At 34.4% G+C, this 19,187-nt stretch overlaps 1 long non-coding RNA gene and 1 pseudogene across 1 annotated transcript; both read left to right on the forward strand.

Annotated features, from left to right (window-relative positions):
* The first annotated feature begins 13,892 nt into the window (after window positions 1–13,892).
* LOC129285361 (uncharacterized) lies at window positions 13,893–18,779 on the forward strand. Its single transcript, XR_008587170.1, has 2 exons — window positions 13,893–14,202; window positions 18,295–18,779. It is a non-coding gene; the product is annotated as an uncharacterized LOC129285361 (long non-coding RNA).
* On the forward strand, window positions 14,077–17,302 carry LOC129285359 (tRNA(His) guanylyltransferase 2-like; annotated as a pseudogene).
* Window positions 18,780–19,187: the final 408 nt, after the last annotated feature.

The following is a 19,187-nucleotide window of genomic DNA, read 5'->3' on the forward strand; positions in this document are numbered from 1 at the left end:
AGGCCGTTAGGGGTTGGGTTATTAACCTTTTTTGGCAAGAAGTTAGGTTTTTTTTTTTTTTAACCGAAAGAAGTTAGGTTATTGATTGGGTAATAGATGAACCGATGTGTATGGCCGTATGGAATGACGAGGTAATTGTTTCATGGGCTATTGGATTTTTTATGTTTGTATTTTTTTTTTTGGCCAGTTTTTTATGTGTGTATTGACTATTGAGTTTTTGTATTGTTTGATTTTAGTTTTATTTAACTTATTCATGAGAAAAAATTTCCTCTTCTTAAAAGAAAATCAAATGACAAGACAAATAGACCTTTTGTTCCTTTTACAAAAGTAATTGGCCAAGGCACACTCAAGCCTGTTATATCAATTGAAAAAGTTCTTAACTAGCAATTTTATAATGCTGTCAGTTAAAATAGAGTCTTTGATAGAATTAATTTCAAACTTGACCATCTAACAACCACAACAGAAAGCTTGTCTTTATAGGTTAATCAAATTGATGATCGAGTGTAGAATCTGTATCAAAGACTCTCCAAACAGGAACAAAAGTTAAATACAAAACTCCACATATTTATCAATCAAGGATATGATGAACCAGAATACTTCATATGTGTAAAATTAATTTTTTTAATATACATATATATATATATATATATATTTTTTCACACACCCATATCCTAAAATTTTAAAAATTGTATCATTATCATGTCATACTTTATTCGTATGCTTATCAGAACTTCTTATTTGAGAATATTATTTAAATATTTGAAAAAACCATTAAAAGATAGCATCCAAGAAGAGAGGAACGATCTCTTGATTCTCCTCAAAAGGAAACAAATTGAAGTTAGAGATTCTTCATGGTTGAATTATCCACATTTATAAAGTGCTCCTAGTTGAAAGAAAATACCTTTTCTCTTGCGAATGAAAAATAAGACTGAGCAACAAGCGAGATAGGTTGACCCATAGGGCTGCCCACAGCCTGTCCTGTTTCACACAAAACAAGCAAGGCTAGCCTGCGCGTAATATGGCCTATTTTAGCCTGTTTTCATGTACGTGTTTGGACAAGTAGGCTAGCTCATTTTGGCAATCAACCTTTCTTTCACACTTCGAAGCATCATTATACGTAAGGTACCTACTTATGCATATTAATGAGTTAAGGGTCAATTTTATCTCTAAACTAGTCACGAAAGCTTACAAATGACCTTAAATTTAACTTGCGATCAATTTTGTCCCTTAACCCTCAAAAAATTTATTGGTTGTGCCCCTGACGTTAAGTTGTATATTTTTCTATTATGTGGGTCCCACATTTAAATTTTTTAATATTTTTATTATAAAACATTATATAGTGAGTCCCACCATTATATATATATATATATATATATATATATTATAATATAAAAATCTTTCTCCCCCCTTCATTCATCTCTCTCCACATCTCTATCTCTCCTTATTCAATGATTAAACCCATGATCGTTTTCCTCAATGACTGAACCCTATGAAGATTAAGCATACTAGTAAAGAGGAGATATTTTAATAGACCAATGATGTAGGGGATGCATGAGAACTTCTCTGTGCTTTTCTTTCTCATGACCATCCTAAAAGTGACCTTGAAGAAAGAAATCGTAGCATAGCATATAAAGGAATAGCATAAAGGAGCATTCAAGGTTTCATATTCTTCAAAGACAGGAAGATGACAACATAATGGACGAGTTGAGGTAGCATTCTCATTAACTTTTAGAACTGACATAAAAGTTAACAAGTTAAGTCCTTGAACTGGTTGTGAACGTGAGAGAGGGAGAGGAAGAGAGGGAGAGAACTAGTTCAATAAGGAATGGAGGAGAAAGGAAGTGATTGTACAGAGTTTCCAAAGGACCAGCAAGTCATGCATCTCCCATCCTCCTCTAATCTTTATCATCAACTATCTTCCTCATCCTCGTCAAACCTGATATAAGATATCCAATAAGCCTTGATGAGCTATATGGTTTCTCTATTCCTTTTCTCCCCTTCATTTCCTCTCTCTCTTCCCATCAAGAACAACTTTAGAAACTCCTTCTCGATCCTACCCTAACACCCTCAACCAAGACTCTTATGCAAATGATTCATTCTATACGACAAGTGAGGTTGTAGCGATGATAAAGGAGAATTTGGTGAAGAAGAAGAGACAGTGCAAGAATCATAGTTCACCGTCATCACCTCTGTAACATCCAAAAAATTTTAACCCTAATTTATTAACTTAATTAGGGTAGTTATTGAGTTAATGAGGTGTGTGGCCATAGAGCTTAACTTGGTATAATTGTTGTGATTTCAGCCCTAGAAGTGGGTTCGAATCGATGGCGGGCCACCCAGGCAAGGAAAAATGATGAAAAAGTGAAGAGTTGTGTTCTATGCCACACGCCACAGTGCGTGGTTGGTCCGCTGCGATGCATAGACATAATTCAAACATAACTTGCTCCTCCGCCACAGTGCACAACTAAAAATCTGATAAATTAGCTCGTGAGTTGCGTAAAAATAGAAGAGAGAATGAGGAGGAAAACGAAAAGCTTAGTTTTGGCTTTGTTAAGGCACAACTTTTGGTCCCATTGTTAATAGATTGGAGCTCCCAAACACTCAAGGTAAGATCATGGTGCCTTCTTCTTCCTTTCTCTCCCTCATTTATGATTATTTATGGTAGGGTTTGAGTTGAAAAATAGATTTTTTGGTCCATAAGAGTATGGGTCTGATTCTATTAGTTAAAATGAGAGTAATAGAAGTGATTTAATGTATTAAAACACCACATTGATGATTTTGTAAGTGGTTAGTCCATGGGAGCATTAAATGTCCAAAAATTGGCATTTATGAGGTAGTTAGAAGAGGTTAATGTGCATTAATGAAGGTTTGAGGTGTCATTAATGATAATGAGCATTAATGGAACTTAATGAGCCTTTCAAATGTGAATGGGTAGTGATTATGAGTTAATTAAAATAGTGTATGAGGAGTTTTATATTGATAAAGCTTAAAGAGCTAAATCATGATGATATCCTTATAATATGATTGTAAAGAAGTTCATCTTGGCACCATTCAAGCTTCTTAAAGATTTGAAAAGTTGATATAGTGAGGGGTAAACCTTTGACCTCTCAAAGGTTTGAGGTAACCAGAAAAAACTTAATTTGTATAGTTGTATGTTAATTGTGTGTTAAAATGTGATTTATGAGTTAAATTGATTATGTGTATTGGTAAATACTTGATTGTGAAATGGTTTCTAGGAAAGAAAACCTTGATTCTACCACCATTGATATTTTATAAAATTAATTATGATTTATTACTAAGTGGAGAATTGTGATAAATGATGTGTTAAAATGTGGAGTATATGTGTTATGCGAGTTCATGTGTTGAGTAATGAATGTTGAAATGCATATTATGTGTGAAATGTGCATAGCATAATCATTAGCTGAAGTTCGCCTAAGGAGAGGAGTAGATTAATTAAAATTCATGTGGTATTAGCAGTGACTATTGGAATCGGGAACTAGCCTTGGCACCGACCATTGGAATCAGAAGGTAGCCAATGTCCCATGGTTGATTTAAGACTGTCCCATTTGTTCTACGAGGGACTCAAACTTAACTAGTCTCCACCGGTTCATGAGGAGACTAGATTAAAGGTACGACACCCTATGGTTATTAGTATTGGGGCAACCGAATTACATAAGTGAGTGAATTCACCCTGGCCCGGTAGCTCCTCACAAGTAGAAGGCTGAGTTAGTCCGTGAAGGACGTAGCCACGTAATAGCCACCAATTTCGTGTCAAAGGTAATAGGAGGATATAAGGTTGGCATCTGATCATGTATATAAGTCCAGTCATATGGTTGTTAGTTTTGTGGTCCAGCACGTGTTGAAGGCGTATGGTTGTTATTTTTGTGACCTTATGTTATGTTTTTGTGAAATAGCAGGATATGGTGTTTTGTAGCAAGCCCAGTCACATGGTTATTAGTTTGTGAACTGTGGTTTAGTGCTATGTGAAATGTATGTTTGTTTGCCTAATTGCATCTATTTATAATTAATACGTAACTGTAAGGGTTAAGTGAAACTTGGTTATTGAGTGATTGTACTCACCCTCAATTCTCAATATTTTCAAGAATTAGCTCATCGAATCCAAGTCGGGAACAACATACAAAGGCTTAGGATTTGTTGAGTAAATCCTCTTTATACCTCTCTTTAGTTGTTTTCATATGTATTTGTTAATGTAATTGCCAACTAAGATTAAATGTCATGATTGGTGTACTACTTGTATGATTTTGTGATTAACTAGTGTATTTTGTGCCCTAGGTTAGTGAGTTTTATTATGAACCCGAGGATAAGGCCAAAATACTTATGCAAGTATAAACATATGTATTTTTGAGAAATATGAATGGTTGATTTTGTGCAACTTTTTCTCCCCCTCTATCTTTTGTGAAAATTGAGGTTGAGTAGCGATTTTGCAAAATAAGTGTTTTTGATTATGTGTGATGTATTGCACTAGTCCTCAAGAGTCTATTGAGTGTGGTCGGAGGGTTGGTGTAGGCTATTGGCACGTGTGGTTGAGTTGAGACATCCCATTTAAAAAATTTTGTGAAAATGTGTCAAAATGGGTTTTGGTGTCTAACTTTTGATAGAAAATGAATTTGAGTGTGAAACCAGTGCTATTAGCTAGAGCTGGGAGAAAGCTCTATGTAGACACCAAAACCACCTCAATCAGATGTCGAACAAACATTTAGAACACGTTAGAAGTTTGCTCCCTGTGCTGTCAAATGAAAACACTAATCTGTCAAATTTCGTGCAATGCACGGCGAAGTATGGCACCTCACGTCGCGGCACATGGCACAGAGGTATACACCGCGGTGTACATGTCAAATTCTGTGTGAAAATCTGTTTTGAGTTTAAAAACTCATTATTTTGGTCCCATTATCTTCCAAGCTTTCACTTTATTTTTAAAACTCTAATTTGGAGTCCTTAAATTTATGATTGGGATTCCTTTAAAATAATTTTTATGAAATTCTCTTTAACATGTCGGATAATTATGTTATTGGAGTTAATTTGTGATTTAACCTCGCAGAGATTAGGAGGTTACAACCTCTATCATATCGTGTGTGTTTTTCTGGACAAATTGCACAAATCTCTAATAGTGTAAGTTACAAATCTAAAGGAAGGAGACATTGCTGAAGTTGTAACTGGTGAAAGAGCTTTTAAAGGCGCAGGGATTTCATATTTTCACCAGGGAGAGAGAGGGGGAGAAAGGTAAGAGAGAAGGAGAAAAATGTTAAAAAATAATCAATAGGACCCACTTAAATATTAAAAAAAATCAATTATAGGCCCCTGTAATGAACAGAAAGAACAACAAACACGGTAAGGTGAAAAAATAAGGAATTTTTTAAGTTAAAGGATAAAATTAACCCTAAGTTGAGTTTAGGGTCATTTGTGAGCTTTCACGACCAGTTCAGAGGTAAAATTAACCTTTAATCCTATATTAATTCTCATGAGTAAGACATTATATTAATAGATATTAATTTTAAAATCACAATAATAATTAAATAAGAAAAGAAGGCTTGAAGATCCAGCATGTGTTAAGGATGAGAACTATGAAGCTGATGACTGGTAATGACCCATAAAACAAGAAATGGAGATTTCTAAAGCATAAGCAAGGTTAGGCAACACCAAGGGCAAGAAGGCAAAACAGGTGTGGGGAGTGTGACATTCACACACTATGAGTTTAAATGTTGAGACGCAATAAGTAAGGAAATAAGTGACGACGAGGACGAGCTCTTCCAGTTCTAGATCCACCAGTGATAATGACAACACGAGAAGAGATGAACAAATGAGAGACTTGAGATTGAGATGAGAGGCAGCATAGAGCAAGCCAATGAGCAACACCGTCTAGCAAAGAGAAGGTGTGATTTATAAAAAAGAAAAGGTGAAGACTAAAGTTATGAGCTGGCATCGAGGGTTTTTGCTTTTACATTTTTGCTGTTTGAATTTTGCTTTTTAGCTTGGCATTTTGACTATTAGGGATAGATTAAATGTAGCATTTGCTGCTATAACCTTTTTTTATTAACTGTAAACAAACGGGGTGGGCAACCTGAGGGGTAACTCGTAGCCTGTTTTGCTTATTTACATTATATGTGGCTTGGCCAATAATTACAACTCGCCCATTTTATTTATTAAATGGGCAAGTTTTAGCTTGCCTGTTTTCACTAATTACAAGTGGGTCCGATGGGTTGTGGGTTATTTGCTCACCCTTAGTGAAAAGAGTTTTTGATCTTTTCTTGTTCATCTCCTTTGTTCTTTTGAAGATCTCTACCTTCTTTCTTACTCCATATCTTTCTCTTACACTTATAATTTATTTTGTTGGTTGCCTACTTGCTTATCAATAGTTCTCTTAGTCTTAGAATTATATTTTTCTATTTTTTACTCTTGTTTTACAGCATTTAATACTTTTTCATGCACATTATCTTTTTTTAAGTAGGCTTATTCTCATTGCCTAACCTATCATTTTCTATTGCTTTCTACATTTTCCTCTTTTCTAGATAGTTTAATTGGGGTTCTATTTAGTAAGTAATTATTCCCAATGTCTTCTCTATTTTCCACTCCTCTTTTTTACTATCCCCTTATATACTTCACATCCTATAATCTAAAGCCAATAATTAAGGAGAGTTAGGCTCAATTTGGACCGGGCTTATTCAGATCAGATTTAAATACCATACCTTCTTAAAAAAGCCTATATAAGTAAGCCTAACCCTGACTTTTTCAGGCAGATTTAGGTTGGCTCGTTGGGCATGGCTAAAATTACCAATTTTATATACATATAAAGCTGGAAATTCCAATGGTTGGACTTATTCGAATTGAGCTTAAAGTATCATACCCTCTTTAAAAAGCCCATATGGTTAAGCCCAACCATAACTTTTTTCAAGTAGGTTCGGGCTGGCTCGAATCACTTGCTCTACTATAATCTCGATGAGCTCCTCTATTATTTAACTAATTGCACTTTGTTTTCTCACCTTGTGTTTTGTATTCTTGTTAAAGCTTATGTGCCTTTCCTTCCTTACTTTGATTCCTATCTATTTCTTGTCCTATCATCCTCCTTTTTTTTTGCCATCTCTCATTTGTGTTTTCACTGGTTCTTTTTTGTTGGCTTTTGTTCCATTTACCCTCCTTTAATGGATCATTTGTTTCAACTTTCCTTCCAATTTCATCCCTCTGCTTTTGGAAATCATTGTTTCACTCTTTCATCTTATTTTATGGCGATTCTCCTTGATGTCATTGATTTCTCTATCCATAGAATAAGAAATAAATTGCTAGCTGCATGGAAACTTCATTGTTCTTTTCATATTAAAGGAAAAAGTTGGTAACTTCTTTCTCATTAGTTTTTAGTTTCTCAGTGATCGTGACTTTACTGTCAATAATAGGCCTTGGTCCATTTTCAACTCCCTTCTTCTAATTGACAGGTGGTCCCCTAATATGATTCTTTAAGAACTTTAAGTTGATTCCTTCCCTTTGCAAGTCTAGTTATGGAATTTACCTTTAGAGTATCACAATCCTTCTAATGCTAGTATCTTAAGAGTCTTTATTGGCAATACTACCTTCCATCATAGTGCTCCTATGTATCGGCTCTTTTAACTTCCTTCATCCCTATGTTCTAGTATACCCTTGCATGCCGTTGCTCCAACAGGTAAACATCCCTCTCACTAATGGCGATAAACTATGGGTGGAAATTTAATACAAGAGAGTGTTCAAGCAATGCACTTTTTGTCATATCATTAGCCATAATTATAAGGTCTCCCTTAATAATATATATTTAACTCCAAAATTGAAATAATCATAAGACTAACCCAAATGGATTACTAAGTTTGTAAAATTTATATAAATGGAATTCTAAGTTTTCAAAACTTAAAATGCTATAAAATTATTCAAAAAAAATCAAAATCAAAATCAAAGCAAAACATGTATACAAAAGTATGGACATCATATAAGGTAAGATAACATTAAATTAAGGTCAAAATAGCAAAAGCTAGTTATGGCACAATTACATTGCAACATAAAATTTTATGTTATAGCATAAATTGCAAAACCCATAATTTCTAGCCAAAATTCTAACACGCCTCAATTCTATAACTGATGTCCAATTGAGGTGATCTAGGTGTCTACAGAAATTTTTTTTCGAGCTTTAGTTAATGACACTAGTTTCACATTCAAATTATTTTTCAATCAAAAATTGAACATCAAAATGTAAACTCACTCCTTTATGCTTTCAAAACATAGCTAAGGTGTCCAAAACTCAATCCAAGTGCTAAAAGCCCACACTAACCTTTAGACCACACTCATTAGCCTATAATAGACTTGTGTAACACACCACAACAATCAAACAACACACATATTACATTTTCACTACTCAATCCTATGATCACAAAAATATAAGGGGGAGTCAAATCATGTAATTCTACATCTAAATCGTCATCATTCATAAATGTACTCACTCTTAACTTGTACAAGTATTTTGACCTAGCTCAAATATCTTAACTAAAAAGATACATGCACTAGGGCTCAAAATACACATTTCAATACTTAATATTCAATGGTGTAATTATAACAAAATATGAACATCCTAGTTGATAATATCATGATAATTACACATTAATTAAAAGTAATTGAGGAATTATAATAGAAAATTTGATCATTAAACCTCATATGCCTTTCCCTTATCCCGACCAAAGCTAGTGCCTGTAAAATGTTAAATGAGGGATAAGTACAACTACTCAGTAATTAAAGTTAATCTAGCCTATGTAAATGCATATTAATTAATCATAGTGATGAAAGTGACATAATCAAATAAAGTGCATTCACACATTAAACCAAGTAATTCATTCAATCACGAACTAGTAATCATGTGACATTAGATTATTTAGCATGCAATGTCACAACACTAACAACCATATGCCCTTTATGAAACATGCAAGACTACAAAAATAACAACTATGTGACCATATAATGATATGCATCAAAACACATATAAGGTCACAATATTAACAATCATGTGCCACTGTCAAATTATGCCAGACCACAATAATAACAACTATATGGCTGGGATATGATATGTATGATCGATGTCAACCTTATGCCCTCTTGATACCTTTGACATGAAACCAATGGCTATTTAGTAGGCTATATGAACTTAGACTTCCCAAGCCTTTTACCCGTGAGGAGCTACCTAGTCAAGGCTACTACACTCACTTATATAGCATGGTTTCTCCCAATACTAATAACCATGGGGTCTTATACCCCTAATCCAACCTTCTCATAAACTGGTAAAGACTAGTTAAGTTCAAGTCCCTCAAAGTATAAGTAGGATAATCCCTTAACAACAATAGGGCAATGGCTACCTTTTAATTCTAATGGTTGGCAGCTAAGCTAACTTTCGATTTCAACGATAAGCCGGCAATGTCATATTGATTTACAACATCTACTTCTCTCCTTATAGGCTAACTCCTGCTTAATCATAATGAAAATGAAACATACTTACTTTAGCATAAAATTTCTCATTAAATGCACTGCATGTAAATTATTAATCATCGAACATCACGAACCAATTTCTTCACCTTTAATTATTATTCATCACATATTCTATCTTATTCATATCGCATTATCATTACATCATAAGTCTCGGCATGTTCTCATGTTTATGCTCAAATATACCATTTATCCACACATCACATGTATATTCATATAGACCATTATTCTCATACATGTAATTACATCAATCTCAACACATCGTATAAAGTTATTCACATTACCACAATTTGTATCAAGTATCAGTTTACAATCGTCACTTGGCTTTCAAACAATTCATTTAAACATATAATCAAATAACAAGTAAATGCATAAATCAAATTTTCTCGGTTACTTCAAACCTTTGAGAGGTCAAAGATTTGTCCCTTATTACCACTTGCTTTCAAGCTAACCTCGAGTTCTCTAGTACTTTATGGGATTAGTCTACAATTAACATTAACACCCATCACTAATAATTATCAAAATCATTATTTCTAACTTCTAATTTCATACTTTAATAATCAAATTTCTCAACTATCAAATCAACCTCACATTCAATGAGTTCCTTAACTCTCATTAATTTATTTAGCTCTTAACAACTTAAATAATCGCTAATATATCATCTAACAACCCAAAATCATCATTAATGTCATAAATTACTCACTTTTAAGTCTCAAATTTAAAACACTTTAATCACCAAAAACTGTCAACTCTTGAGTTTAATCACTATATTTGATTTATTAACTCCCATTAGCTCCAATTAATACTAACACAATTCTTAATTAACATCAATGGCAGTCACCTACCTTAAACACCATGATTTATGGCATTTTATAGCATAATTTCATCCATACTAATGAGCCTAAGCTCAAAGATACTCAAACTCATTAAAACTAGATTTAAACAACTCAAACAAATCCCACTAGTCTTATGTAGACCAATGGGTTCAAACTCATAGCCTTAGATTTAAAAATCATCATCTCCCAACCTCAAATCTCAATTCTAAAATGTGTAGAAAGAAGAAAAAGAGATAAGAAAGGCACACCTAAGTGAAATCAAGCTCCAATCACCTTCAAAATGCCCATGAATTGATGCCCTATAAAGCAACTACTCTCTCCGTCACCCTCCCTCTGTTTTATAATGTTTTCCTCCGTTTTTGTGTTTTTAAAAAAAAACTTATTCTAGGAATTATGCTGCAGCATAATGCACTAGGCCAAAAATCAAATTTTTTCTATAATTCAAGCTTGAGTGACTCAATTCACTTTTGAACCCAATCCAAAAATTAAAGTCAAACCTAATAACAACCTCTAATTATACTTAAACCTATTTTTATACTTAAATTTACATATTTACCCTTCATTAACTTGACTAATTAAGTGAATAATTTTCAGGATGTTACAATAATGAACCTAAATTCTAGCAAACAGTTAATAAGACTCTACATGGATTCAACTTAGTACATGATAGCCTTGAGCATTGCTTTAACAACAACATCTAAAGAAGCTTTCAACCTAATCCTTTAATCAGTCGATTGCTTCATTAGGTACGAAATCACAGAACAAGAGGTACTTCTAAAATTACCTTTCTGCTAATAAGCACTTCTTACCAAGTTTATGAAGTCAAACCTGAACATATTGCCTTTTTTAAAGGAGAACAACCTATCTTTATTTTTTGCTATTATGACTTATCTTATAATTCTGATAACTCATCTAACAGTTTCAACCTTAATCATCCCCCACCCATTACACCACACCCTTCTCCTCTATATCCCATAAATGATCCTTGCCCTCCTACTTAATGAACACCCAGACCCATTTATTTAAACTGTCTTTAACTCTGATCTCAGCCACCCACTAACAAAACATCCACCATCCTAGAATGATCATAACCCTAATAGAAGATGTCCCTCTTCTAAACTCTTGCACATTATGGAACTTCCACCTTATACTCAAAACACAAGCTTTTGCAATCCAAACCCACACAAAAAGAGCCTTTTTATCTAATAACCCTAATCTTGATTGGGATGACATTGACTTTTCTTCACTACTCCATGAGCCTCCCTTCAAAGATTAAAGCAACTTGTATAATCCTATGCTCCTAATTTTGTTTACTTATCCAAAACTAAAATATTGTATGATGTTGCTTGCAAGTTGTTAGCTTCTTTCAGGTTTACTCTTTCTAATAGTATTAATGTTGTTAATTATGGTGGAGGCATTATAACTGGTTGGTATGCCTCTTTTGATATAACCATCTTATACTGTACTTTGTATTTCATCTACTGAAGACTTAATTCACTATGCTCAATTAATGAATGCTTTATCTCTTTTGTTTACGAGCCCCCTCTCTTAAGTCATCATCATGTTTTATGGAATTGGATTTCTAATTAATGACCAATCACTAGAGGGCCTCGGTTACTTGAATGATATATGTAAAGTTTCTAATAAAAGAAAATACATGGTGGTATGCATATAGTGTTATTCAAGCTGAGCATGCTAGAATAAAGGAAAAAATAAAATAAAATAACTAATCAAAAGAGAGCCTCCCACTACTACTCTTTGCAAATGCTACAAAATGAAATGATTGTACTACCATAGGTATTTTATTGCCATAAGCATAAAAATAGGAAGCAATACACTCACAAATGGATTTTGGAGCAATGCAAGGATGTTAAGTCTTAATGGGGTTCATAGTAGATTTATCAATCCCAATCAAAAAAACAGTGAAAGAATATGTTCTTGATTGCTTATTGATTTTCTTTTTATACTCTCCTTCATCTTGGGTTAGTGGGATTTTCTTAGTGATCGGAAATTAAGTGAAACTTAACCAATGAAACAACATTTATAGTGGGTTGTTATGAATTGGTAATTAAGTTGCACCTCACTAGTGTCTAAATCAACTTATAAAGAATGTGGAGAAAGGTTCATGCTTTTTGTCCTCAATTTTTTTAAATTTTAAAATAACTCAGCCCAATAACATTTGTGGGCTTCTGAGGCTTTTTTTCTCATCATCCTCACAATAAGTCCCTCACCGAAACCAAGTTCTAATGCCACTATGATAAGGGGAAAAAAAATCAATAAGAGCACTACTTTTTGCAATTTGCAAAGTGTTAACACTATTAGGGGCTGAATTAATGATAGAAACTCATAATATCTTCTAAGACTCAAGTAGTATGTTCAAAAACCATAGTGCCAAAATCTCATCTTTAAAGTCAAACCTGATATATGCTTATTCTTAACTATTTATCTCAAAGCCCTTGAAATTCATTCAAGAAATCAGAAAGAGAAGTCCCTTTCTTGTATATCAAATTTATCAAACAATCCAATAAAAACGGTTTATTGTTTCCTAACTTAGAGGCAGATCCCATAAAGTTTTTGCTTGTATCTCGCTAGCAATGTCATTATAAAATTATCTTCTACAAATTATGATATAACTTTTATAGTACATACTTATTTAGGGGATTCATGAATAAAAATGAAGAAATGCTTTTCTATTTCTAATGGCTATAATCTAACAATCCAATGACATTAATTGATACAAAAGACTTTAATACTTTAACTTTAATAGATTTCTTTTCAATTGTCAAATTCTCTTGAACAAAAAAAGAATGGAAGGAATTTCATTTAATAGTGCATAATTATACGGGCATAAAAAATAAATTACATCTTTATTATTTTTTTATAAAAGTTCTATACATATAAAATTATTTAAAAGAATAATATTTTAATAAAAATATTAAAATTCATAATTTCATCTTTTGAGAAAGAAAAATTTATGAATTTTAATTTTTAAAGAATAACATATTTAATTAATCAAACTATAAGAACTTGATTAAAATAAAATAAACTACAAATATTTAGTTTATATTGAAAAAAATTATAAGGATGGGCAAATTAATTTTTATTATTTTTTTAACCTTTCAACTTTATTAAATTTTATATTATTTCTTTTACAGGGATGATTATGAAAGACCTTAGCAATATCAAAAACTTTAGAAAAGATAAAATTAAAAATAACAATAAGAGTGTGAACATAAAAATCATCAAATAATAACACACAAACGAATTATACTCTTTCTTCTGCTTCCTCCTCTGCCAGTTCGAGCTTCCGACGCTTCAGTTGAATGCATAACGCACCAACCAAATCGCCGTAAGGCCACACAAACAAATGATGCGGATCAGAAAAGTATTTTTCAAGAAAAAATATCTTATATTTCTTTTGGCAAAATCATTGATTTTAAAAAAAAAAACCCAAACAAATTGGGCTAATGCACTGGCTCGTTGGCTCTTTCACTTAGGGCAGGACGTGCCAATTAGGTCCAATCCTTACTCTCATGTTAATGGGGCCCGAACCCGAACCGACCACGACACGACCCGGCTCTCCTTACTCGCTCACTCGGCTCCTCACCCACGATTCTCCGGACGAGAGTCTCTCTCGCTCTCCGACCCGGCGACTCCGCATATCTCACCAAATCTCAGCTCCTTCTGTCACCGCACGGCTCAACCGTTGCTTCGTCCGTCACTCCATAAGCTTTCCAGGCTCGTAATTCATATCCAGAGAGGCATAAGTGTCGCTTAATCTCAGTCACTCAGTCTCAATCACTCAGGCAATCTCGCTCAAACGACCTCAGCTCCACAGTCACTCCCTTAGGTCTTTGATCGTGTAAGTGAGATTTGCTTCCTCTCCACTTTTTACCGTGCTCTGGTTTCTACTGCTATGCTTGCTGTCCACTTTCTGCTTCTATGATTCCGTGATTATTTTTTATATATATAAACTATATTATATTTTCAGGCACAATCAGTTTCTTTTTGTTTGATTTGTGGGTGACAAATCTCGATTTTGATTTGCGAAGAGTTGGTAGAATAGTCAAATAAATATATTTCCGAGGAAACTGAGTTACTAGCTGAAGCATAAATTTCAGTAAAGATTGGAGCCCTGGTTGCTTTACTTTTTAACCTTCAAGTTCGAGCTTTGAGTTACCATCTGATGTTAATCGTTCAAACTGGAGTTGCTAGTTGAAACTGAGTTGCTTTACTTCCATTAATTTTAGCGTGCTCTGGTTCACGGATGACAATTGCTGTGAGTTTATTTTAGTGGTGCCCAAGTGAAATATTATGATCTCAGAAGGAGGAGTTTGTACTGTATTTTGATTAATTTGTCATTTTTAAATAGAAATTCTTATCTCTATGAAGTTTAGGTTTGATTAGTGTTTTGAATCTCAGATGAATTTTGATGAAAGAATCAAACTAAATTTAAACAAATTTAAACATTACAAATCTTAAAACCTATTTAAAGGCCTACTTTTTGGCTTTTAGGACAGGCTAGTCCTTCCATAAGCTCAAGCTTGAGGCCAACCTTGGCTCCCTATTCCCCAATGTGTAGAGATTTGGATGCCTCTTGCTCTTTTTTCCCACTTTACCCTTTTCCCTTGTTCCGCCATGGCCAATATTGGCCATTCAAAGCTCGCTAGCTGTTTAGATTGAGTGAAGTCTTCTGGATCCCCATGTATTGAAGCCTCACTTCTTACTTGCATGTTTTCAGGTTAAACTTTGAAGAGTTGCTGTTTATCTTTACTTCTTCAGCCTCGCCCATCTATTGAAGCTCAAATTAATGCTATTCCCTGAACTTTCTTTGTGTTTTGGCAATGTGCCAAATTAAGATATATCCCTTGAATTTTGTCCATTTGCAATTGATTTCTTATGGTTATTTGGATTCTCAGCCCTTTCAAACTATATTGCCTATGAGGTATTAGATAACTGTCTTGAGTGGAGAAAGCAATCGTTCTGTTTAATGGCAAACAGTAAATATGAGTATGTGAAGTCATTTGAGGTTGAAGATGAGGTATGTTTCCTAATCTGATTGTTGTTTGGATGAATGGTCGTGGCTTTGAAAGGCTCTCCAAAATTCATGATTTTGAGAAACCATGAGATGAAAAGGCTCTGCAATTGATGAACTCCTGTGCTGTTTCAGTGCTTCAAGAGTATGCAGACATTGTTCTGGCATATGGATTCATTGATGAATTCAGCTTTGTCTTCACGAAGAGCTCCAAATTCTATGAAAGGCGAGCTAGTAAAGTTTTATCCATAATCACATCTTCTTTGCCTCTGTGCATGTAAGAAAGTGGAGTGAATCCTTCCCGCAACAAGAATTAAAGTACCCTCCTTCCTTCCATGGAAGGGTTATAAGTTGTGCATCTATCGAAGTCCTTCAAGCATACCTTTTTTGGAGGAAAAATTATCTGTCACGTTAAGAATCAATATGATCAATGCATTTGGCATCTTGTTAAACGAGGAATGACTGAAAGGGAGGCACAAAATTTTCTGGAGGGTACTGAGAAACATGACAAAAATGATCTTTTGCTTGATGAGTTCAATCTCAACTATACCACCCTTGAGCCTATATTTCGTCAAGGCTCATTTGTTGCAAAAACTGCAGTGGAAGATATTGTGAAGTACAAGGAGGATGGTGATCCCATCAAGAGGCTAAGGAGAGAGATAGTTACGGTGCATTCACAGAAGATAGCTAGTAGAAGATTTTGGAATGATCAGGGTACGCTAGTAAAGGAGCTTGGTGGGTTTGTAGAGGAGATTGATAATGTAAAATCAGAGTATGTAAAGTCCTTTGAATTTGACGCTAAGTTGATGCCATTCACATGGATTGTGGTCAGAATTGATGGGTGTCATTTCCACAAGCTTTCTGAAACACATGAATTTGTGAAGCCTAATGATGAGAGAGCTCTCAGGTTAATGAACTCAAGTGCAATGGCTGTGTTAGAAGAGTTTCAGCCGGATGTAGTATTTGCCTATGGAGTTGGCGATGAGCATAGCTTTATTTTGAAACAAAGTACGAATCTATATCAAAGGAGAGCCAGTGAAATTGTTTCTGCTGTGGTTTCATTCTTCACATCTATGTATGTAATGAGGTGGAAAGACTTTTTCGAGGAGAAAGAATTGAAATACACTCCTCCTTTTGATGGAAGAGCAGTGTGCTATCCATCAAGAGAGATTATCTATGACTATCTTTCGTGGAGGCAGGTGGACTGCCACATCAACAATCAGTATAACTCTTGTTTCTGGAAGCTTGTTGCTTTGGGGAAAAGCAAGAAAGATGCCCAGAATAGTTTGAAAGGAGCTCAGTTACAAAAAAGACTTGAGGAATTGGAAACTGACTATAATAGTTTGCCCATCTTGTTCAGACAAGGATCCTCAGTTTTCTGGAACAAAGGAGGCAAGTTTCCCGAGCATCAAGAGAATGATGATTCTCGTGAGAGTCATAGAAAAGTCATTGTAGAACACTGTGATATCATTGGATCAGGGTTTTGGCTAGAGCACCCAAACATCCTTGATGGGAAGTAACACATGCTGTGAGACTATTCTTCCTAAATATAATTGTCAAAACCATGGCCCAATGATAGGGCAATGGTCGCTCATCAAGAAAAGAAAGCAATTGCGTTCGTCAATGAATAATTTTTTTTATTTGGCAACTGGTTCAATGAATGAATGAGCAGTGAAAAAAACCATACTCCATATGGGACGCACCAAGTAAGACGAGGAAATAATCCCCCGACATTACAAATCATTGATCCAGATTCATGTAAAAGTTTGCATGCAAAGATTGAAGGAGGCATTTATTACAAATTTTTGCGGTGTTTACATTTACTTTTGATCATTAGTCTACATTATGAGAGTTATTATTTCCTTTTAGCCCATTGTAAATGCCAACTCAGATAATAAAAGTATCAATAGGGGTTTAAGGGTTTGAAGTACCATCATGATCTAATAAAAAAATAGTTGCTAGTAGCTAGTTTTGATAATTTCAAGCAGCCCTAATTGAATAACTAAAATGTATTCAAAAAATGTTTATTGAAAATTAAATAATAGGCATTAAAAATATCTCCAACCTCTGAACAATAAACAATTCCTCTCCCTGAACGCATGTTTGTATGTACACGCATATTTGCAGTTCTTCTGGCTGGGACGGTGATATACTATTATTGTATCTAGTACCATTCACTAAACATTTATTAGCACAGCTAACTCTACATCTCTGACACATTGTATCATGTTTGATTAGTTAGTTTTGGCCTATCATCAATGGTTAATTCCACCTTCTTGCAATTTGATATGCATAAAATTAGTGAATACGATAAATAAGCTGCAATTATTGTCCTAAACGACCTAACTCTATTTAAATTAGCAGGCTTTTGCACGTAATAATCTCGTTGATTTGAACAACCTCGAGTGCATGCGGCTGTAATTTAACCAAATAAATTATATGATCCTAAGTTTGTGGACATAATGCTCTGTCTGAGACAGATTCTTAACCAAGGCTTACGCAAATGGTGTCACTATCTTATGGCAATTTGCACCAAAATTATGAATCAACTTCTAAATATGTCACAGTCTACAAAACCTAAGCTTTAAACTTTCCTTTTTCCTGAGCTTCAGGATGGAAAATTTATAGCTGTGGATGAGATCATTCGTGTTAATTAAACAATAGAGTTTGACACATCTCATGCAGGCTCTTCTGAGCAGATAGAAACAAGTTAAAAGCCTATGTTTTCTAAGGAAGTTTGTATTTGATACAGGTGTTTATTTTTCATATGAGGGATAATATACATTCAACATATAATTTATTTTTATTTCCTAATATTTTATTTATTGTCTGATTTATTAAAATACTGATAAGTACTGATCATGCCCTCCTATAAATATTGCTTTCAAAGTGGTCTTCATCTGCACATCTTCATCTCAGAATATGGCCATTTTATTGAAGAAACCATCAGGTTATTCAAAGATGGAGAAGGAAGAACCAGAAGAGAGAATCCACAGAAGAGCCCAGTTCTTGATCTACAAGGCCTTGGAGCGAGCAGATTCTCAGAGCAAGGCTTTGTCATGTTTGGGAGTCAGAATCTCAAAGATCAAAGTCAAGATTGGGAGCAGAATGAGGAGGATGAGGAAGAGGATTGTGCTTCACTTGAAATCCTGGAAGCGATTGTTCGGACGAAGAAGATGAGCCTTCCTCCTCTGTTCAACTCATATGTCACCACAATTATGGGGAATTGGCGTGCGTTGTAGTTCATGGTGTACATGCCCAACCCCCCCCCCCCTCCTTTTTTCCCTTCCCAAAACTTGCTCGGATTCGAGCATGGTTATATTCAATTTGGGAGTAGCTCTCTAAAAGATGTTTTTTGACATTTCACGCGAACTTGAATTCAAGACATCGTGCTTAAACAATAATAGCTCATTCTACTGAAACCAACACCTGTTGGTTGGTGTGCATGTTCTTTACTTCTCCAAGACTTAAGCTTTCGAAAAAGAAACTTGCTATAGTTATGTCCTCTAGGAATTTAGAGCTTTTTTTTTTTTTTTAAGAAGGAGAAGGATGAAATCTTATATTAGCTCAGAATAATTATTTACGTCAAAAAGGGCGCCAACCCCATATATAAGGTGTCACGTTAAGTCAAGATCAGAAGAATGAACTAGACACAACCTAGATCTTTTAGTTAAAACCCTAGCATACTTGTTTCTGCTTATAAAAAGATGCTTCCACTTGGCTTGTAAATCATCTGCAATCCTACAACAAATATGGATACTATCTAGAGAGTATAGCTACTTCCCTCTCTCTCTTTTGGTTATATTTAAGTT

This window comes from Prosopis cineraria, unplaced genomic scaffold (assembly GCF_029017545.1).
Source record: "Prosopis cineraria cultivar Desert tree isolate PC_DT_omini unplaced genomic scaffold, ASM2901754v1 PC11, whole genome shotgun sequence".
Classification (NCBI taxonomy): domain Eukaryota; kingdom Viridiplantae; phylum Streptophyta; class Magnoliopsida; order Fabales; family Fabaceae; genus Prosopis; species Prosopis cineraria.